Source organism: Apodemus sylvaticus, chromosome 7 (assembly GCF_947179515.1).
Source record: "Apodemus sylvaticus chromosome 7, mApoSyl1.1, whole genome shotgun sequence".
Lineage (NCBI taxonomy): Eukaryota > Metazoa > Chordata > Mammalia > Rodentia > Muridae > Apodemus > Apodemus sylvaticus.
The window spans coordinates 114,790,472-114,817,533 of NC_067478.1; the positions used below are offsets into that span (position 1 = coordinate 114,790,472).

Consider the following 27,062-nt stretch of genomic DNA (forward strand, 5'->3'; position numbering starts at 1 on the left):
TATACGATCTAATTTACTGGTAAAGGTTTTCTTACTTTCAAGGCATTTATAAGATTTTCTCACTGAGTTTGTTGCTTGGTGTTTAGTGAGATTACACATGACATCTGACTGAACAGAAACTTGCTCACTCATTATGCTTACAAGAAGTCGGTCCCATTTGAAGTCTCTTAGATGGAGTAACTTTTTTCAGTAATTTTCCCTCATTTGTATCTTTCCCTTCTCTGATTTATTGAAAATCCTGCTATCCAGGTTGAATCTTGGAATGCTGACCCACCTGCTAAGGACATCCAATGGATTTCCCTACTACACAACAGCAATTGTATTGCTCTCCAGCACACAATCCATGAGGCTCCAAAGAGAGATGTGTATTCATATATCCATTCAACTCCTCATGCTTCACTCCTGAACAGTTTCTATTACTTACAACAGAACTTGAAATATTCATGGAGTATAAATAAAAAGTGTTTTCTAATCCCTCTGCTTCCTCATTTGCTTTATTGTGGCCATTGGAGGTAACTTGCCACAAATGTCTCTCTTGATTCTTCTATTTAGTCTCAATTATGGCATCAACACCGCAGAAGACTAAAAATACAAACAAACAAACAAAGAAGCAAAAAACTTTCCATGTATTATTTTTAAGAGTTTCTAATGAGACTCTCATGTTTATGAAAAAACTTCTAGCCTACTAACACATACTGTTATTAAAATCATAGTAAGTATTAGCTTATAAACATTAGTTGACTCCTTTAATTTAATATACTGAAATACAGTGACAAATTTGCTGGCATTAATGTATTAGTAAAATATTGGTTCATTTTATTTTTGTGAAGAAGTATTATTTTGTTAAAATATCTACCAATTACTAGTTATAGTTTTCCACTCAGAGAATGGTTACATATTTTTTACAAGTTTCGAGTCACATGTATACCTTAATATATGATAGTGATGACCTTTCTTTCTGTCATTCTCTTTATTCTCCTCTAAAAGGTAATACTTTCTAGGACATCCTCTTTACAGATTATGAGCACACTCTGATAAGCTAGTTCCTAACTTGAAGCTTCCATTATGGCCACAAATTTGCATCTTGTATGCTTAGAGTTATTACAAATGACAACAGACTGTGAGTATTTCAAACCTGAAATTTCTTCCTTTCTACTTCCACCCAAAATATTCCAGTTTGAGGGCTCAACTGAACAACATATCCTATTCTTTTCAGAACCAAAATAAATACAAGTAAACTCCTGTTTACCACTCTGGACAAACATGTATGCTGTACATCTCTAAAATATGTGGCTACTTGTGATAATGATAAGCCCTAACATTTGCCTCCAAAGTGGTGATGCATACACCAGCATCTAGTAATTCATCAATTCTCAAGGATGTTGGCATGTTTCAGAGACTTGACTTCTCTTAGTTTCATAAAAAGTGGCTTCTACAATTCCTCATTGTCTTTGTTGCTTTAGAATGAGAGAAGAAAAATTAAACAAGTGCTACATTTAAATTATAACCCTCATCCAAAAAAGAAGAAGAAGAAGCTTGAGTTCTTCAACTTGAAAACCTGTCTCTTGGGGCTGGAGAGATGGCTCACTAGTTAAGAGCACTGACTGCTTTTCTGAAAGTCCTGAGTGCAAATCCCAGAAACCACATGGTGGCACACAACCACCTGTAATGAGATCTGATGCCCTCTTCTAGGTTGTCAGAAGACAGCTACAGTGTACTTACATATAATAAATTGAAAAAAAATTGTTGGGGTCTGTCTTGTGACCAATTTTATGATCGATTTTGGAGAAGGTCCCATGAGGTGCTGAGAAAAAGGTATATTCTTTTGTTTTAGGATGAAATGTTTATATATATATATATATATATATATATATATACACACACATATATATGTTAAATCTAGTTGGTCCAAAGCTTCAATTAGTTTCACTGTGTCCCTGTTTAGTTTCTGTTTTCCTGATCGGCCCATTGAGGAGAGTGGAGTGTTGAAGTTACCCACAATTATTGTGTTAGGTGCAATGTGTGCTTTGAGCTTTAGTAAAGTTTCTTTTATGAATGAGGGTGCCCTTGCATTTGGAGCATAGATGTTCAGGATTGAGAGTTCTTCTTGATCCAGCATTGTAGGGGAATACCAGGACAGAGAAAAGGAGGGAGGTGATTGGAGAATGGGTGGAGATAAGAGGGCTTATGGGAAATATGGGGAGTGGGGAACCTGGAAAGGGGAAAGCATTTGGAATGTAAACAAATAATTTAGAGAAAAAAAAAAAGAGCCAATGGAAGTCACATTTAAAAAAATTAAAAGAAAAAAAAAAAAAGCAGGGCAGTGGTGGCCCATGCCTTTAATCCCAGCACTTGGGAGTCAGAGGCAGGTGAATTTCTGAGTTTGAGGCCAGCCTGGTGTACAGAGTGAGTTCTATGACAGCCAGGGCTACACAAAGAAACCCTGCCTCGAAAAAACAAAAAACAAAAAAAGGGAAAGGAAAGGGAAAGGAAAGGGAAAGGAAAGGGAGAGGAAAGGGAGAGGAAAGGGAGAGGAAAGGGAGAGGAAAGGGAGAGGAAAGGGAGAGGAAAGGGAGAGGAAAGGGAGAGGAAAGGGAGAGGAAAGGGAGAGGAAAGGGAGAGGAAAGGGAGAGGAAAGGGAAAGGAAAGGAAAGGAAAGGGAAAGGGAAAGGAAAGGAAAGGAAAGGAAAGGAAAGGAAAGGAAAGGAAAGCAAAGCAAAGCAAAGCAAAGCAAAGCAAAGCAAAGCAAAGCAAAGCAAAGGAGAAACCCATCTTGACTTCTTTCGCAAATAAAAACACCCCTTCCCATGGGTTCTCATTATGATTTCTTACACCATAGCTCACGGCCTAACTTCTAAATCTGTTTCTGTATTATCTCATCAACTTCGTAAGTGAAATACTCTAAAACTTTAAACACTATGTGTTACTCATTATACTCTGGTTCAACATTACATTTACTTGTTTGTGACACCTCAGTATAAATAAACTTATCTGTCTTTGTTGAAATTAATTCCATGAAGTAAGGACATTACTTTTACATTTTTTCTTTCTTTTTTTAACATTTTTTTATTTCGTTCGATATATTTTTTATTTACACTTCAAATGATTTCCCCTTTTCTGGTCCCCCACTCCCCGAAAGTAACAAAAGCCCCCGTGCCTCCCCCTATTCTCCCACCCACCCCTTCCCACTTCCCTGTTCTGGTTTTGCCCTATACTGCTACACTGAGTCTTTCCAGAACCAGGGGCCAATCCTCCATTCTTCTTGTACCTCATTTGATGTGTGGATTATGTTTTGGGTATTCCAGTTTTCCAGGCTAATATCCACTTATTAGTGAATGCATACCATGATTGATCTTTTGAGACTGGGTTACCTCACTGAGACAGGGTTTCACTGTGTAGCACTGGCTGTCCTGGAACTCACTCTGTAGACCAGTTGGCCTTGAACTCAGAAATCTGCCTGCCTCTACCTCCCAAGTACTGTAATTAAAGCTGTGTGCCATCACTACCTGGCTACTTTTACATTTTTATTTATATAAAATATATATATAAGAACCAGTACTTGCAATCTGTGTCATGAGAATGTGCTAAAACAAAAACAAGCACATGAAATCTGTCTGAAAACAAAATCCCCATGAGCCTGGAGTGCAAGAGGCAATTGAAACTGTGAAAAAGAAGAAGTACCAGAAAAAAACATCAAATTACAGAAGTCAGAGGTTAGATGGGGGCCTGGGGGAGGGTCTAAACTATTTCATCAAATTGAAATACAGGAACATATGCAAGAGAACTGTCCATGCAGACTACATAACAAACACGTTTGAGCCCTCAGATACGGAACTGGGGGATAAACTGAAGATATGGCCAACTTTTGTTATACAAGGTCTCCCATCCACATGGACCAACAACCAACCTGGCAGAGTCTTGTTTGCAGGTTCTTCTGCTGTCCATGGCTCCTCTCCCTCTTCCAATTTGAAGATCAACTCAGGTTTAGGGATGCATTGCCCTGTAAATAGGAAATAATATAGGACTTGGAAACATTTTGCTAATAAGGTTCTTTGAAGAAAGATAAATCCAGGTTTTTATGATCTAGGCAACTAAAATACAAACGAGAGAGCAGTGAATAATCATACAGGGGCTAGAACCTTAGCCCTCAACCTTACAAGTGCCCATATATTTACTGCATGGAAGGTGCTTGCTCCTGAGACTTACCCAGTGACAGCAGGCCACTATATGTCTCCAGCATCACATTCCTGTATAGCATCTTCTGAGCATTGTTGAAATTTTGCCACTCGTCCCAGGTGAACTTCACAGTGACATCCTCAAGTGACACCATCTCCTGTAACAGCACATTTTTCCTCAATCAATTTATTCTAAGCTTGTAAAAAGAAATCTGTAGACAAGCTTCTCTTAAGGGGTAGAAGGCTCTCATGTGTATTTTACATTATAATATACCTTTGTTTATGTAGTATAAAAAGTAAACAAAAAATCCTTATGCAATTAATTAATTAATGTGCAACCTGATAATATTAAAATTAAAACCTTCACTGTTGGTGTAAGAGAACCCAGACTACTCAGGTAACCAGGTCTTAATCAGATAGGACTTCATGTCAACATAAACATACCCTCGCCTCATTCTATGTCCTAGGAGTTTGAGGCAGCCTGACTAATGTCATGTTGTATGGGTTGTGCAATAATAATTCCTATTCTCTTGTGTATATGAATTACCTTTAATATAAATAACATCTGTGAATTAATCCAGTGGCTGTATTACTTTACTTCATACTATTTCTCAATAATCACACAGAAAAATCAGTATTTCTTTAAATCTGCACCTTAATAGCTCATGTCCCACTATTCTGTATTATGGTATCCACACTGCATAAGACTAAAAATACAAACAAACAAACAAACAAACAAATGAACTTTCCATGAATTATTTTAAGAGTTTCTAATGGGACTCTCATGTTTATGGAAAAAAACAATTTCTTGCCTACTAGAAATTAATAACACATACTGTTATTAAAATCATAGTAAGTATTAGCTTATAAACTTTAGTTTACTCCTTTAATTTAACATACTGAAATACATTGATAAGTTTCCTAGTATTAATGTATTAGTAAAGTATTGCTTCATTTTATTTTTGTGAAGAAGTATTTTGTTAAAATATCTACCAATTGCTAGGTATAGTTTTCCACTCAGAGAATGGTTACATTTTTTTACAAGGTTCGAGTCAAATGTATACTTTAATATATGATAGTGATGAGCTTTTCTTTATGCCATTCTTTTATTCTGGTCTAAAAGGCAATAATTTCTAGGACATCCTCTTTTCAGATTATGAGCAAACTCTGATAGGCTACTTCCTAGCCTGAAGCTTCCATTATGGCCACTAATTTGCATCTTGTATGCTTAGAGTTATTACAAATGACAACAGACTGTGAGTATTTCAAACCTGAAATTTCTTCCTTTCTACTTCCACCCAAAACATTCCAGTTTGAGGGCTCAATTGAACAACATATCCTGTTCTTTTCAGAACCAAAATAAATACAAGTAAACTCCTGTTTACCACTCTGGAAAAACATGTATGCTGTACATCTCTAAAATATGTGGCTACTTGTGATAATGATAAGCCCTAACATTTGCCTCCAAAGTGGTGATACACGCACCAGCTTCTAGTAATTCATCAATTCTCAAGGATGTTGGCACATTTCAGAGACTTGACTTCTCTTAGTTTTATAAAAAGTAGCTTCTACAATTCCTCATTATCTTTGTTGCTTTAGAATGAGAGAAGAAAAATTAAACAAGTGCTTCATTTAAATTATAACCCTCATCCAAAAAAACAAAAACAAAAACAAAAAAAAAAACAAAAAAAAAACAAAAAAAAACAAAGAAGAAGCTTGAGTTCTTCAACTTGAAAACTTGTCTCTTGGGGCTGGAGAGATGGCTCACTAGTTAAGAGCACTGACTGCTTTTCTGAAAGTCCTGAGTGTAAATCCCAGAAACCACATGGTGGCTCACAACCACCTATAATCAGATACAATGCCCTCTTCTAGGCTGTCTGAAGTGTACTTACATATAATAAATAAAAAAAAAAATTGTTAAGGTCGGTCTTGTGCCCACTTATGATCTATTTTGGAGAAGGTACCATGAGGTGCTGAGAAAAAAGTATATTCTTTTGCTTTAGGATGAAATGTTCTCAATATATCTGTTAAATCTAATTGGTCCAAAGCTTCAATTAGTTTCACTGTGTCCCTGTTTAGTTTCTGCTTTCCTGATCGATCCATTGAGGAGAGTGGAGTGTTGAAGTCACCCACAATTATTGTGTTAGGTGCAATGTGTGCTTTGAGCTTTAGTAAAGATTATTTTATAAATGAGGGTGCCCTTGCATTTGGAGCATAGGTGTTCAGGGTTGAGAGTTCTTCTTGATCCAGCATTGTAGGGGAGTACCAGGACAGAGAAAAGGAGAGAGGTGATTGGAGAATAGGTGAAGATAAGAGGGCTTATGGGACATATGGGGAGTGGGGAACAAGGAAAGGGGAAAGCATTTGGAATGTAAACAGAGAATTTAGGGAAAAAAAGCCCAGCACTTGGGGGGCAGAGGCAGGTGAATTTCTGGCTTTCAGGCCAGCCTGGAAACCCTGCCTCAAAAAACCAAAAAAGAAAGAAAAGAAAAGAAAAGAAAAGAAAAGAAAAGAAAAGAAAAGAAAAGAAAAGAAAAGAAAAGAAAAGAAAGGAGAGAGAAAGAAAGAGAGAAAGAAAGAAAGAAAGAAAGAAAGAAAGAAAGAAAGAAAGAAAGAAAGAAAGAAAGAAAGAAAGAAAGAAAAGAAAGACCCATCTCACTTCTCCTTGTAACAAAAAAGCTCTTGATTTCTTTCTCAATTAAAAACACCCCTTCCTATGGGATCTCCTTATGACTTCTTACACCATAGCTCACAGCCTAACTTCTAAATCTGTTTCTGTATTATCTCATCAACTTCGTAATTGAAATACTCTATGACCTTAAACACCATCTGTTACTTATTATCCTCTGGTTCAACATTACATATACTTGTTTGTGACTCCTCAGTATAAATAAACGTATTTGTCTTTGTTGAAATTAATTCCATGAAGTAAGGACATTACTTTTACATTTTTTTCTTTCCAAGACAGGGTTTCATTGCATAGCCCTGGCTGTCCTGAAACTCACCCTATAGACCAGGCTGGCCTTGAACTCATAAATCTACCTGCCTCTGCCTCCCAAGTACTTGGATTAAAGCTGTGTGCCACCATCGCCTGGCTACTTTTACATTTTTATTTATATAAAATATATATAAGAACCAGCACTTGCAATCTGCTTCATTAGAATGTGCTAAAACAAAAACAAGCACATGAAATATGTCTGAAAACAAAATCCCCATGAGCCTGGAGTGCAAGAGGCAATTGAAACTATGAAAAAGAAGAAGTACCAGAAAAAACATCAAATTACAGAAGTCAGAGGTTAGATGTGGGGCTGGGGGAGGGTCTAAACTATTTCATCAAATTGAAATACAGGACCATATGCAAGAGAACTGTCCATGCAGACTACACAACAAACACGTTTGAGCCCTCAGATATGGAACTGGGGGATAAACTGATGATATGGCCAACTTTTGTTATACAAGGTCTCCCATCCACATGGACCAACAACCAACCTGGCAGAGTCTTGTTTGCAGGTTCTTCTGCTGTCCATGGCTCCTCTCCCTCTTCCAATTTGAAGATCAACTCAGGTTTAGGGATGTATTGCCCTGTTAATAGGAAATAATATAGGACTTAGAAACATTTTGCTAATCGGGTTCTTTGAAGAAAGACAAATCCAGGTTTTAAGATCTAGGCAACAAAAATACAAATGTGGACCTTTCACTAGAGAGCAGTGAATAAACATACAGGGGCTAGAACCTTAGCCCTCAACCGTACAAGTGCCCATATAGTTACTGCAGGAAAGGTGCTTGCTCCTGAGACTTACCCAGTAACAGCAAGCTACTATATGTCTCCAGCATCACATTCCTGTATAGCATCTTCTGAGCATTGTTGAGATTTTGTCACTCTTCCCAGGTGAACTTCACAGTGACATCGTCAAGTGATACCAACTCCTGTAACCGCACATTTCTCCTCAATCAATTTATTCTAAGCTTGTAAAAAGGAACCTGAAGACAAGCTTCTGTTAAGGGGTAGAAGGCTCTCATGTGCATTTTACATTATAATATACCTAGTTTATGTAGTATCAAAGGTAAACAAAAAAATCCTGATGCAATTAATTAATTAATGTGCAACCTGATAATATAAAAATTAAAGCCTTCACTGTTGGTGTAAGAGAACCCAGACTACTCAGGTAACCAGGCCTTAATCAGATAGGGCTGCATGTCAACATAAACATACCCTCGCCTCGCTCTACCTCCTAGGAGTTGGAGGCAGCCTGACTAATGTCATGTTCTATGGGTTGTGCAATAATAATTCCCATTCTCTTGTGTATATGAATTATCTTTAATATAAATAACATCTGTGAATTAATCCAGTGGCTGTATTAGTTTACTTTATGCTATTTCTCAATAATCACACAGAAAAATTAGTATTTCTTTAAATCTGCACCTTAATAGCTCATGTCCCACTATTCATTATTCTGTCCAGCCATTGGGTGATCATCATTTATTGTTGGGAAGAGAATAAATAGTAAGAATTGTTTACAGAAACTTGACACAGGACATTCTTAGTATAAGCATTTTTTGTGCTGTGTCATGATTGAAAAAAGATATGAGGGCAGAGAAATCTGCATTGGAATTGCACAAGGGTAAACTTTACCCAGTGTATGGAAATATTATGTCTACATTTCCCCGTTTTGTCTGATAAAAGGCTTTTGTTATAATAAACAACACACAGCAGGAACAATTATGATATAATTATAAAAATATTAGGTAAGAGTTACATTGAAAAAGTCTCATCTATTTGCATTTGGAAACTCATAAAGTATATTATTTCATACCTTAAAAGATGATAAAGACTTAAATAGCTCAAAAAAATTATCAGCTGAGGCTGGAAAAGAGTTGGCTCTGACAGAGAAGAAACTCTAGAATACACATCTAGATTGTTACCCACAGATCACCTGCATCCTGGCTATCTTCCCTTCTACTCATTCTCCCACAGGAATTCTTACACAGAGGGAAGATTTTAATCTTAGAATAGATATTTTTAGTACACAAACAGAGTAAAAAATTAAAAACCTATTCAGAAAAGGTTTCTGAATTGATTCTAAAGGGAAAATTGTAACTTTGTCAACTCTCTGAAATGGATTCACCAGAATTGTGTCACCTTTACCAATGCTGAGATTGCCTCACTATGGGCAGAAGAGGAACTTTGGCAAAGGGCCCCCAGTGATTTTTAGAAGAAATTAACAACAAATACCCACAAAAGCAAGTGGCTTCAATTTATAAAAAGAACTAATTGGATTTTCCCTTGTATAATAACAAGAATTCTAATTTCTGGAGCACTTACATTTTACACTGATGCAAATAATTCAGGAAAGACAGTATATAAGTCAGAAGATATAAGTAAGGTGGTTAAAAATCCTTAGGAATCAGGATAAAATCAGAATCATATGAAATACTTATAAAATATTAAAATTTTCAAAAATCTCTTAATATAGTAACTAACTCTAAATATGCAGAAAGTGTTGTTTTCCATATAGAAACTGCTAAATTTATTCAGGATGATTCCAAATTGATTTCTCTGTTTATTCGACAAGTGGGCTGATTCTGCCATTATGTGTTTATTAGAAATAATGGCATGTGGAGAAAGAGGAACAGTCCTTCACTGCTGGTGGGACTGCAAGCTGGTATAAGCACTCTGGAAATCAGTCTGGTGCTTCCTCAGAAAACTTGGCATGACACTTCCGGAGGGCCCTGTTATACCACTCCTGGACATATACCCAGAGGATTCCATGGCATGCAATAAGGACACATGCTCCACTATGTTCACAGCAGCCTCATTTATAATAGCAGGAAGATGGAAAGGACCCAGATGCCCCTCAATGGAGGAATGAATACAGAAAATGTGGTATATTTACACTATGAAATACTACTCGGCAATTAAAAACAATGAATTCATGAAATTCTTAGGCAAATGGTTAAAACTGTAAAATATCAATCAAACTGAGGTAACCCAATCACAAAAGAACACACATGGAATGCAGTCACTGAGAAGTGGATATTAGCCCAAAAGTTCTGAATGCACAAGATGCAATTCACATATCAAATCATTACCAAGAAGAAGGAAGGAGAAGGGCCCTGGTCCTGGAAAGACTTGATGCAGCAATGTAGAGAATTACCAGGACAGAGAACTGGGAGGGGATTGATTGGGGAATGGGCAGAGGGAAGAGGGCTTATCGGACTTATGGGGAGGGGAGAACCGGGAAAGAGGAAATCATTTGTAATACAGGTAAACAAAGAATACAGAAAATAAAAAAATAAAAAGAATAAAAAAATAAAGAGGCTATGGCAATTATGGGTATACCTATACAAATTAAAACTAACAATGCTCCAGTGCATGCCACTAGTAAAATTTTTTAAAATTTACATATGAATATATAAAGCATATTACAGGTATACCAACAATCCTACAGAACAAACAGTCATTGAAAGGTCCAACTGTACTTTAAAAGAAATGCTTAGTAAACAGAGAGGACTATCAAAGAACCCAAAGATAGATTATAAAATGATTTATTAACTTGAAATTACTTAAATGCTAATAAACAAAACAATGGCCACTGAAGACACTGGATTATATTTAAAAACTGAATTTTATCAGCCTGTATATTTCAAAGATATATTAACCCGTGGAAGAAACTTTGCATGTGTTCATACAGGAGAAGAAAAATTATAGATTCCTTTAAAAGTGATAAAAAAAAAACAGATTTGATAAAGGAAGACCCCATGAAGATCTTGACTACAGATGGGAAAAAGGAAATCAAAAAAACCAAAAAGAATCAATAACATTATTTCCTCATCCCTCTACACAGATCAGCCGAGACACTAGAAAGACATAAAAATGTCTCTAACAAGAACTTCAGCTCGACAGAGCCAATGGATCTTATTGGTGACAGAGTCTTCAAGATTCATCATTCCATCCTTTTATATGTCATGAATGAAGATTTAAATTGCAGTTTGGTTATATGATCAAAGTAGCTCATAAACAATGACAGTTGTCTTTCACCTGCTCATACAAGAAGTAAAAAAAATCATCTTTAACTGGTCTTTGCGTGCTGCACATTCCATACATTATATTAATATAGAAATATATATATTACCTCTAAAAGCTTTACATTCACAGAAAGAAAAAAAACAACAACCACGAATACAGTCCTGGCAAGATTCACCCTCAAGGATGCTGAGATGCTGAGACTTGCTATTCCACTTCCCTGCTTGATCCCACCTCAACTACATCGAAGCTGGTTTCTCTAAAGTCTTGCTTCTGGGACAACTTCAGAACAGCTATCTCACTTGGTCCAGCTTTTCAGAGGGTTCCAATTGGGACTTCTTTTAAGCCTGCACTTTCTCAGCATATGAGATGGGACAACAAATAGCTTTCTTAAGACTAACCACTTTTTAAATTGTCTTGGGCCCCCCAAAACAAATTCTATATGTAAAATCACCTTGAAGCAATTATAAGCGAACTGCACCCTATTCCCAAGAAGTGGGGTAAAGGAATTTTCATCACTCAATAGATGTCAGATGTTTGTTGTCTTTTAAAGGGGATGGTTACAAATAATTATGGTCTTGGAGAGGGAGGAGACAAAATAGGAGGGTTAGATTCACGGATTTCTTTTTCCTTTCCTTTTCACTTTCTTTCTTTCTCAGATAAGGGAAAGGGGGTTGAAAAAGGTGGGGGAAAGAGAAGTATTATAAGAAGTTAGATATAGCCAGGTAGTTGTGCCATATGCCTTTAATCCTAGCACTTGGGATGCAGAAGCAGTCAGATTTCTGAGTTCTCGGCCAGCCTGCTCTACAGAGTGAGTTCCAGGACAGCCAGGGCTATACAAAACAAAAAACAAAAAACAAAAACAAAACAAAAACAAAACAACAACAACAAAAAAAAAACCTGTCTCAAAAAAACAAAAAAGAAGAAGAAGAACAACAACAACAGCAACAACAACATAAGAAAACAGTCCCTGGGGCTAGAGAAATAGCTCAATGATAAGGAGCATGGCTGCTCTTCCAAAGGACACATGTTCAATTCCCAGCACCCCTAGTTGGTCACAACTATCTGTAACTTTAGTTCCTGGGGATCTGGCACCCTCACATAGACATACATGCAGTCAAAACACCAATTCAAGTAAAATAAATTAAAAAAAAAAAAAACAAAAAAGACCCATCTACAAAAGAGTGCAACAAAGACACACTGACAATGAACCCATAATACATTCACAGTCATTACTCATGGCTTAGTTAATGAAAACATACATCTATAATTAATATTCAATTGGGTAAAAATTAACATTCACTTTTAAAGATACTAATTAAACCAGAGTCATTATATTTTCTCACCATAAACACTAAAATCACCTGTTAGATGAAATATTCCATTAATGCACCCTAAGGGCTCCAAATAAGTACTTCCTCTGTACTATGTCTTCTATTATACAGTTCATTTTCATGGGAAATGTGCAGATTAAAAGGGTTTTTTGCCCATGCTTATACAGGAAAAAAATTTAAGTAATGCACATTTGATATAGGACATTATTACAGTAATGTTTACAAATGGGGCATCTCCATGTATCCAAACCCTTGTTTAGTTCCCATAAATAAGATGGAGTTTGCCATTAGATTAATTTGACCAAGAGGAACTCAGCAAATATGAAGATAACCTAAAATTGAAAAGAATTTCTTGACTGGCATTTACCTACTGGACTCAGCTATGTTGTGAAGAACCTTGGTGCCACCTTGATGGAAACAGAGCCTTGAAAAGAATCAGGAGCAACCACTGGATGTCAGACTGAAGCCCCAGAAGTTATCAGCCTCAATGATCAGTGCAATCTGATTTCTCCATTTTACAACAGGGACAGACTCCTATTATTTTCTTTCCTACCTTATGAATTTTGGTTAACAGAATATTAGCATTAAGCAAGACACTTCTGTTTTATACCTTCAAGGTCACAAAATGTACAGACTGCATTGATAGCAAGCATAGATTGCTCAGGAAAAGGTGTTTGGAAAGTGTTTGAAATTTAAGCACCTTGATGCTTGGGAAAGCATTTGCAGATCACACTCGGATTCTGGGTTTCAACACAAAATGTAAAACCACACAAACTTGAAGACATTACATGGTAACTAAAAGTCAGTATTAAAAAGTAAACAAACATTGATTTTCCTTAACTGTGCAAAGTAAGTAAAAGTAGTATGTCCCTGGCACCCACATATCATGCTAGCCTCAGCAAGTCTCTTAATTCCTTCAGAGCAATTTTTTCATCTTTCTAATGAAGCTGAGGTACAGGTGTAAATCACCAAATCCACTGCCAGGACAGAGAAGCCACCACCTGTTTCCACATGAAAATTCTGTTAATAATGTTGTTCTAAAAAAGCTCACATGAGGCTACAGAAATACTCAGCAGATAGCAGCAACAGCTGTTCTTCCAGAGGACCAAGGTTCAATTGTCAGAACCCACATTGCAGTTCACAACAGCCTATGGCTCCAAATCCAGGGGTTCTAATGCCCTATTCTGAACTCTTCAGGCACCAGGCATGTACATGGTAAACAATATGCTCACACACAAAATAATAAATTTTTTTTGTTTTTGTTTTTTTGAGACAGGGTTTCTCTGTGTAGCCCTGGCTGTCCTGGAACTCACTCTATAGTCCAGGATGTCCTCGAACTCAGAAATCCACCTGCCTCTGCCTCCCAAGTACTGAAATTAAAGGCGTGAACCACCACTGCCTGGCTCACAAAATAAATTAATTAAGTTTAACCAATTAATTAATTTAAAAAGGAGCACACATGATGGGAACAGTGAGGGAAGAGGAAGGGAAAAGTAAATTTACAAACCACTGATTCAGTCAGGTGTGAGCTAGATCACAGCTTCTAGATCAAATAAATTCTTTCCAGAACCTGGCCTATCTTTTTCAATGTAGCTGGTTGAAGAGAGCTAGCCACAACCTCCTAAAGGTCAAGCCCCTCACTACCACCCACACGTTGACAGCTTCTGAAGAAGGTGGTAGTTTTGCCCAAATTTTGGTCTAAGCAACGGGATCAGTAATTGCTTAGACCATGCAAAGCTAAGAATTTCACTTTCGCTCTGCCTCTGCTCAAATGCACTAGTTGTGGAGGAAAAGCAATTAATAACAGATCTTGCCTGCAGTGGAGCAGGTCCACATTAGAAAATCTTCACAGGACTGTGATTGTTTGCATGGCCATTATACAGCCAGAAGTTACATTCATAGTAGACCTTGCTTAAGTCCCTAAGCTGCACACTGACTCACACAGCACACATTACATGCCAGAGAAAGACACACAAGGAAACTCCCTCTAAGCCCATACCTGACACTGCCTGGAGGGCCGGGAACCAGAAGCCTAGGATAGAACCAAACAGCCTGGCAAAAAAAAAAGAAAGAAAGAAAGAGAGAGAGAGAGAGAGAGAGAGAGAGAGAGAGAGAGAGAGAGAGAGAGAGAAAGAGAGAGAGAAAGAAAGAGAGAGAGAGAAAGAAAAGAAAAAGAGAGAAAGAGAGAAAGAAAGAAAGAGAGAGAGAGAAAGAAAGAGAGAGAGAAAAAAAGAAAGAAAGAAAGAAAGAAAGGAAGAAGAAGAAGAAGAAGAAGAAGAAGAAGAAGAAGAAGAAGAAGAAGAAGGGAAGAAAGAAAGAAAGAAAGAAGAAAGAAAGAAAGAAAGAAAGAAAGAAAGAAAGAAAGAAAGAAAGAAAGAAAGAAAGAAAGAAAGGATTCCTAATGATATTCTGCTCATAGCAGGTGAGGTTTCCACGTAAAGGAAACAGATGCAGAGACCTACAGCCAAACATTAGGTGAAGTTCAGTGAATCCTGCAGAAGATGGGGAGGAAGGATTGGGAAGGATTGTAGGAGCCAAAGGGGTTAAGGGCATCACCAGAAAACCTACAGAATCAATTAACCTGGCTTCACAGGGGCTCACAGACACTAATCCTACAATCAGGGAGCCTGCATGGGTCTGACCTAGGCACTCAGCATTTATTTTATGGGTATGTAGTTTGGTCTTCTTGTGGGACTCCTAACAGTGCAAGTGGGGGGCTGGCTCTGACATTTTTGCCTGCTTTGGAGACCCTTTTCCTCTTACTGGGTTGCCTTAATGAGGAGAGGTGCCTAGTCTTATTGCAACTTGATATGCCATGCTCCATTGGTATCTCGAGGAGGCCAGCCCTCCTCTGAAGGGAAATGGAGGAGGAAGGGAAGGGTGTGGGAAGGGCTGGGAGAAGAGGGAGGGGAAATCTACCGTTGGGATGTAATATATGAGAATAAATTAAAACAAAAGAAAAAAATCTCCCTGTAACAGAACAAGTATATCCTCTGTCTCTGACCTTGGGCATGTGGCACACTAGTGCTTCCCAGCTTGTTGCTCTACTGCAGTACATTCAATACAGTATTCTAAAGGGCAAATGCATTCATTCAGAGCCCAGCAGACCTTCCCTGTGCTGGCCACCAACACAGAGAGAGCACTAAAGTAATGGGAAAGGAACCCAAAGTCCAGATTAGCCCCTGTACTGTTTTAGCATATGACAATGTATCTGTAGGTAGCTTTCAATAATGCAATCTCTGCCATGAAAATGTAGGCAGACCTGGTTAATCACAGCACTGGTTTAATCAAAGGGGTCTGTATCACAGGGCCCTGCAGTTCTATGGAGTTCACTGAAGCAGTCTGAGGCTTGGACCAGGAGTAAATTCCCTACCAGGACCCAGTGCCTCCTGGTCTCTTATTAATGGTCTTCCTCCACATGAGTAGGATAGAATTCCTACTGTTGTACACCCTCCTTCAGAACATGAAACCTCCCTACTTTATTCACAAGAAAATGTTCTTATAATAATACTAGAATCTTCAGAGATAACCTCTTATCTCTGGTAACCAGACATTTTAGAAAACTAAACAAAACCTAAGACAGTGGTTCTCAACTTTCCTAATGCTGCAGTTCTTTAATACAGTTCCTCATGCTGTGGTGATCCTAAATCATAAAATTACTTTTTCTGCTGTTTCATTAGTAATTTTGCTAAATGTTATGAATTCTAATGTATACTTCTGATATGCAGGATATCATCTGATATTCGAGCCCTGTGCAAGGGTCATTTGACAGTACCGACCCACCCCCCAGCCCTTTCAGGTTGAGAACCCACAGGATGAGAACCACTGTTCTAAGAGTTCAAACCTTAAGTGCCAAAAACATCATTTAATAAAGAGACAGAGAAACTAACGAATAAAATTGCCAATACACATAAGGGTACAGTCACTACATGAGAAGTTCTCTAGGAATTTCAGGCCAATTCATTAGGATAACAAACACCCTCTTTCTTACAGATGTGTGGGTCACAGCCCTCCCCCACAGGCTCCAGCATTGTGGTATCAACTCAACAATTTCCCCAGGCTCGCTGTTTGGGATTTCTGGGTCATGCTAGTGAAAATTCCCAGTTTTGTAGTCTGGTCTCAGATTTATGGGCTTTCTCCACCTCAACTCCCCCTAAAACCGATGCTAAGCAGGTAACAAGATTCTTCCTTAGTAAGAGCTGGAATGTGAGCTCACATTGGAGACTTCCCGGTCCTGGAAATCCACAGACACAAAACGCCCTCACCCCCAAGTCACCATCCTGGACTCTCACCTCCTTGGCAGAGCTTCTAACTGTAACGGCTCTTTTGGACAGTTGGAATCACAGATCCACACACTCAGAGAGCAGTCTTCGGATAAAGTCACCATTAAAGCCGGTCCAGGCCGACTGTTCCCACTGGGAACGATGGGTACCTTAGTTCACCAGAGCTGTTGTGATCCTCCTGCAGTCTGAACTGTGACTTAGCCCCTCCTCCAAGACCCACTTTCTGTTTCTGATTCCACTGAGGTAGAGTGCAAGGGTCCAGCTTCCTAAGATTCTGCGACCACTTTCGTTTTTCCCACCTGCCTTCAGAAACCTTGCACAAAACTCGCAACCCGGGCGAAGGCTTCAGCCACAGAGCCAGGATGCGACTTTCTAAGGAGTAGTTGCCAAGAGAGAGCAGGACAGAGATGCCCAGCAGCCAAATGTCAGTGATGTTTACCTGATCCTGTGTGGAAGAGCCTTGTATGTTAGGGACTACATTACCCATGAGTCTCTGGGAAACTATGGTAAGAAAAAAAGGACATTTTCCCCCGGGTCCACTATCAGGAATTATCAGGAATAGTGGACTTCATGGTCCAGAAGAGGGCCTATCTAATAACCGCGATGTGAAATTCCTTCACCTTTCTCTCATGTGAAACCCCCAAGTAATATAGAACCTGAGAAGGAGCTCCAGTGTGTTCATCCTACAATCACACCAAATATCTATCCCTGTGGGAGACATGGAGCCATAGAAAATCTCTGTGATATCTGTTGTAGGGTAGTCACCAGAGAAGACTGCTCAGACACGGGTTTAAGCCAAGAAAAAGCCTTATTAGCCAGACTGCAACTACCCTTAGTGTTCAGGATCTCAGAGAAGCCCCACAAAATCCATGTCCTGGATTCATAAACATCAGATAAGAAAGAACAATTAGCCAGAAGGCTACAGAAGCCAAAAGGTCAGGTTAGTACATTTAGATACTTTTCCCATGACTATGGACATGGATGGATTAGCCTTTTGTGATAGGTTTGACAGATGGTGCTGTCTACATGCTGATTTTTACAGCCTGAATAGTATTTCTGTCCAGGACTCAGTTATGCTGAGATCTCAGAGCATACTAAGGACTGGAGCTGTCTTCTGGCTGTACAGCAGTGCAGGAAATTGAATGCTTCACGTTTCCCAAAGCCTATGAACCATTTGCATCACCAGTGTATCGTCAAATTGAGCATTCTGGTTAGAGCGCACAGTAATTTTCAAGTTCATTTTGAAACAGAACCTACCATTTTGGATCTCCATTGTAATAGGAGGAAGCCACAAGAAACTATGTGGATTGACAAGAGACTAAAGTTATGTTGCACGTTGCCAATAACGCTTAGAAATAATTGGAATTTGAAATGAAAACAAACTCCCCACTCTCATCGTCTAGATATTGAGGATTTTGTTTCCCTTAGTGGAATTTAGGCCTTTTGAGGCCAGGAACTTACACTTGTTTTCTTCAAGGTTTGATTAGATTTGATCAAATGATGTCTGAATACATATATTTTGATTAGTAATTTACAGTGTCTCAGGAGTCCAAAGGATATCTATCTATCTATCTATCTATTTATCTATCTATTTCACTTACATTATATATGTGTATATGTATATATATATATATATATATATATATATATATATATATATATATATATATATCACCTACATTCCTTTGGGCTCTTTATAGTCACAATTGGTTAGAAATAGTTAATAAAAACTATGTTAAAAAATGAGGTAGAAGCCTCCTTACTAAGTTGACATGAAGATCAGTACTCAGTCTTACAGTGAAAAAGATTTAGATGTATCTAAAATGGTTATGGAGTGCCCTCTTTTGTTGAGGCTTCCAGAGAATAGACTGTTGGAATGTTTTTTTTTTTTTTTTTTTTTTTTTTTTGCTTTTGAAAAGAAGGTTTTATTCATATATGCAAAGACAATAGGTAATAGGAACATACTTTTAAGTTTAAAATTAATCTTCCATTTTGAAAGGTTCAGTACTTGTCTCTTATTTCTCCCTTCTCTTAAATACTTGACTCCAACAAAACAGCAGACAAAAGTTTATTCCCTTACTTTTTCTTTAAAGTCATATATCAACAATTACATTTGTGCCTCAGAATTTAGGGTATCATTCATAGTAAGTTGGAGATTTAATCACAGAGTGGTACATGTAAGGACATACACTACAAATACACTGAAATAAAGGGACAAATTGTAAAAACAAATTTCAGGACACTTCTTAGTTTTCTGGTATACTGACTTCGGTGACAAAAGAATTCTGACTTCAGATGTAGAATAAAATTAAGAGTTAAGGATCATTAGGGAGAGTTGTTGATATCAGCCATTGGGTTCCATTAAGTTAGAGTAAGTGGAATATCCATGTTTGAGGGAAAGGGCTAATACAAGATAGACCAACAAGGCATTTAGAACTCATGTCCCTGGCAGGCCAGATGATGTTCAGCCGAATGTTTTAGTTAGCAAGGTACTGTTCCAGTGCTATATTCCTAAGAGCCCCTGAACTGCTTGTAACTGTTACTTGTCTGCTTTATACCAAGGAGCAATCCTGACAGAACAGGAGTAAGATTGCAAAAGACTGTGGGTACAAAGGTTCTTCTGGTGTCACGATGCATAATGTCCAATGATCTAATGTCCATCTAATCTAAAAACAGGTTCACTTTAGCACATTCTTGGAATACATTTATGAAACAAATTTTGTGGTTTAGAAATGTCAAAACCTACTTTGACTGCTTTGGACATATTTTAATTTACAAAGGGAAATACAATAGACTAACAAAACTAAAAATGTATTTACTCTGTAACAATATTTTGAATGTTTTTATAAAAACAATTTCTTTCAGATACTCTGATTAACTTTTAAGTGACATAAAAAAATTTTCAGCACTCTTTAATACTAGTATTTTGCACAATTTTAAGACAGCCATTGAGTTTAGCATTTTAAGAAAAAAAAGAGTATTAACTCACTAAGAATAGCGTATACACTTAGTGAAGTTTAGTTTGTCTTGGATTCTTTAAACAAAATTATACCCAGAATTTTAGATATCCTAATTACCACCCCAACCAAATAAATAGGATATATGCATATGTGTGGATTCTAGATAAAGGGTAAAATATTTTGTATAAATGTTAAGACCCACTGATTGGACTGTTAAGAATCTGTTTTCCTGGGTTTAGATAAGGAAGACTTCAATAAAGCTAACTATATATTGAGTTCCACTGATTAAAAAATGCAGTTCTAAAAATTCTGCTTTTGTGGCAAATGTTTAGACAAATAATAACTGTAAAGTACAGTAATGTAAATACTGTACTGTTCAGGTACCTGTTGAGAAGTGAAATGCTTGTAGTCAAACTATCAAAATCCTGACCTTTCAAAATAGGTTTATAAAATCCTTTTCTTGAAAATTAGTACTTGCTTTTGAACTCTTAAAATGCCAATTTCAATTAAAAGTCCTTAAGGTAAATCTTAAAAGTTATTCCTTTCAACTATTTTTTAATTATTTGAAAATTATTTTTTATCTTTTTTTTTACTTGCAATTATCTTTTCTTTCAACTATATGGAGAACACAGAACCAGTTTCTATATAAACATCTAATGAACAGGTTTAACATAAAACTAGGCAATCTAATATAACTTTTACAGAAAGTCTGAGTGATTTGTCAAATCTTCTATAATAGTGAAAACTTTTCAGTTTTTTTTAATATTCAAAACCAACAACCTCCTGAAATGAGTTAGCAGAGATGATCAGATTTAAGTACTGCTCGACTTCTTCTAAAGTGATGTACTCTTTTATCCTTGAAGTAGTCATCTTGAGTAACAAGAGAGTTTCTCAGTCTGTTCTCAGGGTTAAACAGACAAGAGACCACTGTCTGAATGCTTCGGTCCACAGACTTCTTTTGTGGGCCATTTCCAGAGGCTGGAGCAGCGTCATGAACTGAACATTCACTGGGCAAAATATCAGCTCCTGGATCAACTTCACTGCAGTGGTAGTTAACAGTTGTATAAGCCGGAGGTATAACATAACTCCTCTGCTCTCCAGCAGGCCACTGCGGTGGCATCTGATAATTATAAACAGGCAGCTGATATCCAGTGATGACCTGAACTGGTGAACTTGGATTAGGAGGATATGTCTGAACATACTGAGTGATAGGATTCATCACGGTTGGAGGCTGCATGTATGTCTCAGCATTTGGACTACTCCAAACACTCTGGAACTGAGGTGGAGGAGGAGGATTAAAAATCAAAGGACGTGGCTGCACATGATAAGTACATAAATTTTGTTTCCTGATTGCAGGGCCCAGTTTCAGCTTTTTACCATGGAAATTTATCTGTGATTCTACTATTTTTTGCACATCCACGTCATTATAAAATGAGACAAATCCATAGCCCTTCGACACACCAGTTCGATCAGTGATTATCTTCACTTCTTTTACTGAGCCATATCTGGCAAAAAAAAAAAAAAACTCCTGATTTAGGATTCATCCATCCTAACATCAATTCCACCAACAAGAACGGTGTTTGGCATGATTTTGCCTTCTGACAAAACATATCCTTGACTGGTGGTTGCTGATGAAGACTGAGTACTGGCCTCCCTGGAGACAGCTGAATTTGGAGTCTCAGAAGTTGTGGCAGACATGATGGCGGCCGGAGTTCGGGTGGAAAAAACTCGAAGGTGGAGCAGAAGCCACACGGCTGGCAGTTGCGGAGTGGCTGGGGTGGCTGCCTGGCTGCCAACGGTCAAAAAGCCGAGGCAGCGGTGGAAGGAGAGCCGAGGGCCACGGAGACAGCATAGCCCCGAAGCGAGCATGCCGAGGGTCGCTGAGTCACTCCTGTTGGAATGTTTTAATGAGGTGTCTACAGAGTGAGTTCCAGGACAACCAGGGCTATACAGTGAAACCCTGTTTCAAAAACAAAACAAAACAAAACAAAACAAATGTTATTGTATCTTCTAACCAAGTCAGAAATTCTGTTAAGAAAAAATTCTTGAAGAATTGTGTTGCTCTCCAAAGATTTCCAGGACTTGCTAGAGAAAAATTCTGAAGACCTGCTATCTCTTTTTGGGATCTCATCTCTTGCAGACCAGAAACACAGTTTTTATTTACAAATCAATTTGCTTATTTATTTCAGGTTCCCTTTGATTATTTTATAAATCAGCATCCCTTGACCCCAGCTCTTTGATTCTTAAGAGACAACAAGCATACCTTTTTTTCTTAACATTGCAAAAGAATTCAAAGATCTTTCTGCCTATGTTAAGCACAGGGGATAGACTAGTTGGGAAATTACCATTTCTACCACACCTGGGTCTAACCTTGCTGTGTCCTAGGCTGACCTTGAACTCGGGAATCTGGCTGCATTTGTATTTGCCTGCCTTTGTATCTTTCTGACAAGCTGGCTCATAAATGCAGCTGCCTTTTCCCCTTTAGATTAGTGAAACCCCTTGTAATTTATATTACAACCTTATATTTTACATAGTTTAAAAATTATATATATGCATATATATCATATATATATATATATATATATATATATATATCATATATTTAGAGTTATTTTACATAGCCTTAAGGACCTTTCCTGAAGATCCCAGTGTTTACTATTTTGCTGAGACATTAGTCACACCTTCACCTCCTGGACTTGTGCTAGCTATCTGATTATTATGGAGTCATTAACATTAACAGAGGACATTCTGCAGAGGAATGTAAAATATGTTCTTTATTACACAAACAAGTCTTCTGTCCACAGCAGTTATCAACTCATGAAGGCTCACACAGGGGCCCTGTCCCAGGGGCAGGAGCCTATGCCTGCAGTGTCAGTACTGGAGAGGGTAAGGGAGACTGTAGCCATGAAGTCAGCCTGGTGTCCAAAACAAGATCCTGACAAAGAAGAAAAGGAAGGGAAGGAGGGAGGAAAGCAGAGAGGGAAGGAAGGAGGGAGAAAACCCTAAAATAACTCTAAATTCAAAAGCCAACTTTAGCAGACTTAGAATGTTAATAAAAGCATTCACCAACATGAAAAGATCCACAAAATATCAATTCATGTATATGTTATACTTTAAACACATTTTATCTCTTGATTTTCTTCTCTAACCAACTTTTGATTGACTGACACCGAAAGGTAGTTTTGCTTAGCTGTTCCTATTTCATGTATATTTATATTAAAATATGCATGGAATGTGACTATGTCCAGATTCGAAAACTCATTTGGGTCCATGTGACCCAAAAGTTTGACTTTCACTAAATGTCATACTGTAGCATCTGGCACTGACACGTGGAAATATTTAAAATATTTGAAATTTATTATGGGGAAGGCACACATCTGAATTTCATACTACAACTAGTACAGTCTCAAGTTCGCCAAGCTTGGGTGCCCTTACCCACCATGCCATGGGTCCTGTATGAACCTTTGACACCTAAAAGTATATTATTCTCTTTTTGCTATTGCTGAGAAATGGATTTCATGCCTGTTAGTCAAGCACTCTACCACAGAGCCTCATCCCCCAGCTGCACTGCTGCAGTATTGCTGACCTCATTAAAACATTCCAACAGTCTATTCTCTGAAAGCCTCACCAAAAGAGGGCACTCTATGACCATTTTAGATAAATCTAAATTTCTTTCACTGTAAGACTGAGTATGGATCTTCATGTCAGTGTAGTAAGGAGATGATATCTTAGCTGGCCATCTGTCATCATGCAACAAGGCTCCCAGTACTGGGACTAGGTTGCATTCATTTGAGTTGCTGGCCAAGGGAGTCCCACAGAAATCTCCAAACAATCCAGGTTGATGCTAAGACAAAAAGGCTCTCTGCATTAACAGTGGGCTGTCATTGCTGAGGACAACACCCATGCATCCACTAAACATGGAGAAGTCAAACTGTGGCCTACATGGAGCCTTCGTCCCTATGTTCTAGTTTCTTTGGTATGGAAGGTATACTCTGTAGGCTACCAAAAGAGAATGTAAACATCAACCCAGCAACAAAACCTATGACCTACAATCTGTCCTGCCTGCAAAATATGCTAGGGCAATGGAGGCACAGAACTGGTAGGAGTAGCCAGCCAATGTCTGATTTGGCTTAAAGTCTACTCCAAGGGAAGGAACCCATACCAGATACTGCTTAGGTAACCAAGAACTAGAAGCTAGATAGCCAGATACTTAGGGTAAAACCAAACACTACTACTCTAAAAAAATAAAATATCAGTAAAATGAGTCTGAATGATAGTCTGCTTTGCCCACAGAAAGGTGTCTTGTAAAGTTCTCACCAGAGAAGCTTCCTCTGGCAGCAGATGGGAGCAGATGCAGAGATCCACAGCCAGGCCTTACAAGGAAAGAGAGGCCAAAAAGGAGGTCTCTATCAATTTCCCCCCCTCCCAGAGCTCAGGGAACTCACCAGAAGAGGAAGCAGAAAGAGTGTTAGGGTCAGAAGAAATGGAGGACACCAGGAGAACAAGGCCCTCTGAATCAACTAAGCAAGGAGCTCACTAACATTGCAGCAGCAAGCACAGGGTCAACAGAGGTCTGCACCAGGTCTTCTGCACAAACATTACAGCTTTCAGCCTAGTATTTCTATGAAACTCCGGAGTGTGAGAACAAGTGGGTCTCGGGCTCTTGGGGCGCTCTTAGAAATTCCTCTTGTTGGGTTGCTGTGTCTAAAGTCAATATGATAGCTTTTGCTTTATATTATTATAACTTATTTTGTCATTTTGTCTAATGAGATACAGAAAGGAAGGGGAGTGGAAGGGCGAGGTGGACAGAAACTGGAGGGAGGAGTATAGGGAGGAAAATATAATCAGGATATAGTATATGAAAAAGAATCTGTTTCCAATAAAAGTGAAAATGAAAAAAAAATAAAACAGCCTCACTTACCAGCAGAATGAAAACAACTAACTGATGAGCAAATTTGGAGCATATATATCAAGCAGCCTGTGGCATAAACTCTAAGCAGAGGTGTCATGGTTAATTAACATCGATTGTCATTTTGATACACCTGGGAAGGGAGATGCTGAACTGAGAAATGGCCTCAATCAAACTGCCCTGTGTGCCTGTCTGTGGGCATTTTCTCTGAGCTAATTGATGTAAGAGGGTCTAGTTCACAGTGAGGAGCTCTATTCCTGGTCAGATGGGCCTGGGCAATATGAGGAAAATACATGAATGTAACCCTGGACACAAGCCAGCTAGCACCAGTCCTCTGAGGTCTCTGCTTCAGTTCCAGTTTCCTGGTTTCTGTCTGCCTTAAGATCCTGCCTTCACTGCCTTTAGTTGGACTGAAACTTGTGAGAAAATTAATACTTTTCCTCCTCTGACTTGCTTTTACCCATAATGTTTATCCCAACAACAAAAGCCAAACTAGAACAAGCCTAAGTGAGAAATGTAATACTCCTCCCTTTGAGAGAATCAGCCCTTCCCACCATGTTTTCTCTCTGGTACTTACACTCCTGGGCCTGGTGAGACAGCCAGGGGACGTTGAAGCAACCTGGGTAAAATGTGCAGCCTCAGAATGAGAATCTGAGTGTCCACCTTACAGACTGTTGCAAACAGACTCAGGCTAGATCTGACTCCTCAGAGTCACTTGGCTTGCATTCACACTACTTAGGTAGCTGTTAGAACCTGAAGCTGTCAAAAAGAAGACAAGAAATTAGTGGGTTCAAGAGGAAACTTAGGTCCAGTTTACACAGGAAACAAATAGTTCAGGCTAGGCATTATGATCCATGCTATCCACAGCAGAATATCCAAATCTCTGAACCCCTCCATTCCCTGCTTATGACTAACATTAGCTAGTCTGAACTGGTTGATTTATTTCAATTATTAACTTCATCCTCTGAGCAAAAAAGAATGCATCCTACTTTTGGTGACATCAGAAAATGACAAATGTGGGCTGCCTACTGTTATGTGACAAGACTTTTCCTTAGGATACACAATACATATCTATTTATCCCAGAGAGGGAGCCCATGACATACTAAAGTACAGGTAACATCTAAGTACAACTTGGTGAATCAATGAGTTCTATTGAGGGTTTCATACAGGAATATGAGTGAGAGGTTACTAACAGGAAAAGAAATGGCTCAAAAACTACCCCGGCTGGATGACAGTTTCCAAGAGCTAGGAACCTGGAGTGGACTGTGCAGCCTGTAGGCAGCATGACAAGTTCCAGAGTGTCCCTTCCAGATGACTCATTTGGTCTAAAACTCTTCCAGGAAGCTCTGAGGGTTTCTGCTTCTTCCAGACAGCTGGTCTGCTTTCAATCTTCTTTCAGCTTGGCCTGTCTGAGATTTACTCTCAGTAGTTTTTATTGTTTACTTTGGGAGGAAGGTTGTCTCATGAATGTGACCAGTTTCAGGGACTTCCTGATACTAGCTTCCCTTGCAGATGAGATGTTTAAATCTATGGAGAAACTCCTAGACCACACCTAACACACACACACACACACACACACACACACACACACACACAATACAACTTTCTCATATTGAATTTGGCCAGAGAATCTGTTTTTTTGAATAAAAAAAATTTTCATCAAGGACAAAAAAAATCACCATACAAAAGAGTGTCCTATATATCTACATATTAATAATAAACTCAGTGGAAACAAAGTTAGGAAGAAATACCATTCATTGTAGCTTTTTAAAATTGTTGTAAATAAGCTTACAAAAAGAGATACAAGACCTCTACAATGTAAATGAGAGAGAGAAACTGAAAAAAAAATTGAGGAACTACCTCTTGTTGTTTGATAGGCAGAATATTGTGTATATTGCTATGTCACTGAAAACAATCTACATATTTAAAGAATCTCCATCAAAATAAGAATGACATTCCTCACCGAACAAGAAAAGGAAATCCTAAGTATTAAATGGAAGCACAGTGCTCTTAATAACTTATGCAGTCCTTAGTGGACAGAATAGTGTGGGATATGACACACATTCCACCTCGTATTGTAATTCATAGTTATTTGAATTATGACAAATACAGTATGGTACCGTAACAAGACCAATAAGGATAGAATACATGACTCAGAAAAAAAAATGTCATATAGTTTCAGACATCTTTTTTTTGGAAAACGCTGTCCAAAATATAAATTGGAGACAAAATAGTCTCATTTTCAAATAGTTCTGGGGAAATAATTTACATGTAAAAGACCACAACTAGATTTCTAATTCTCACCCTCCACAAGAATCAATTCAAAGTGAACTAAAGGCATTGAAGTCTTTGACTGTTTTTGACAAGAGACTGCAC

At 38.2% G+C, this 27,062-nt stretch overlaps 1 long non-coding RNA gene and 1 pseudogene across 1 annotated transcript; both read right to left on the bottom strand.

Annotated features, from left to right (window-relative positions):
• Window positions 1-404: 404 nt before the first annotated feature.
• Window positions 405-17,228, bottom strand: LOC127689406 (uncharacterized). Its single transcript, XR_007978905.1, has 5 exons — window positions 16,826-17,228; window positions 7,665-7,757; window positions 4,207-4,333; window positions 3,908-4,000; window positions 405-582 (listed from the first exon to the last, which is right to left on the bottom strand). It is a non-coding gene; the product is annotated as an uncharacterized LOC127689406 (long non-coding RNA).
• Window positions 17,229-20,569: 3,341 nt separating this feature from the next.
• Window positions 20,570-21,474, bottom strand: LOC127689403 (deleted in azoospermia-like; annotated as a pseudogene).
• Window positions 21,475-27,062: the final 5,588 nt, after the last annotated feature.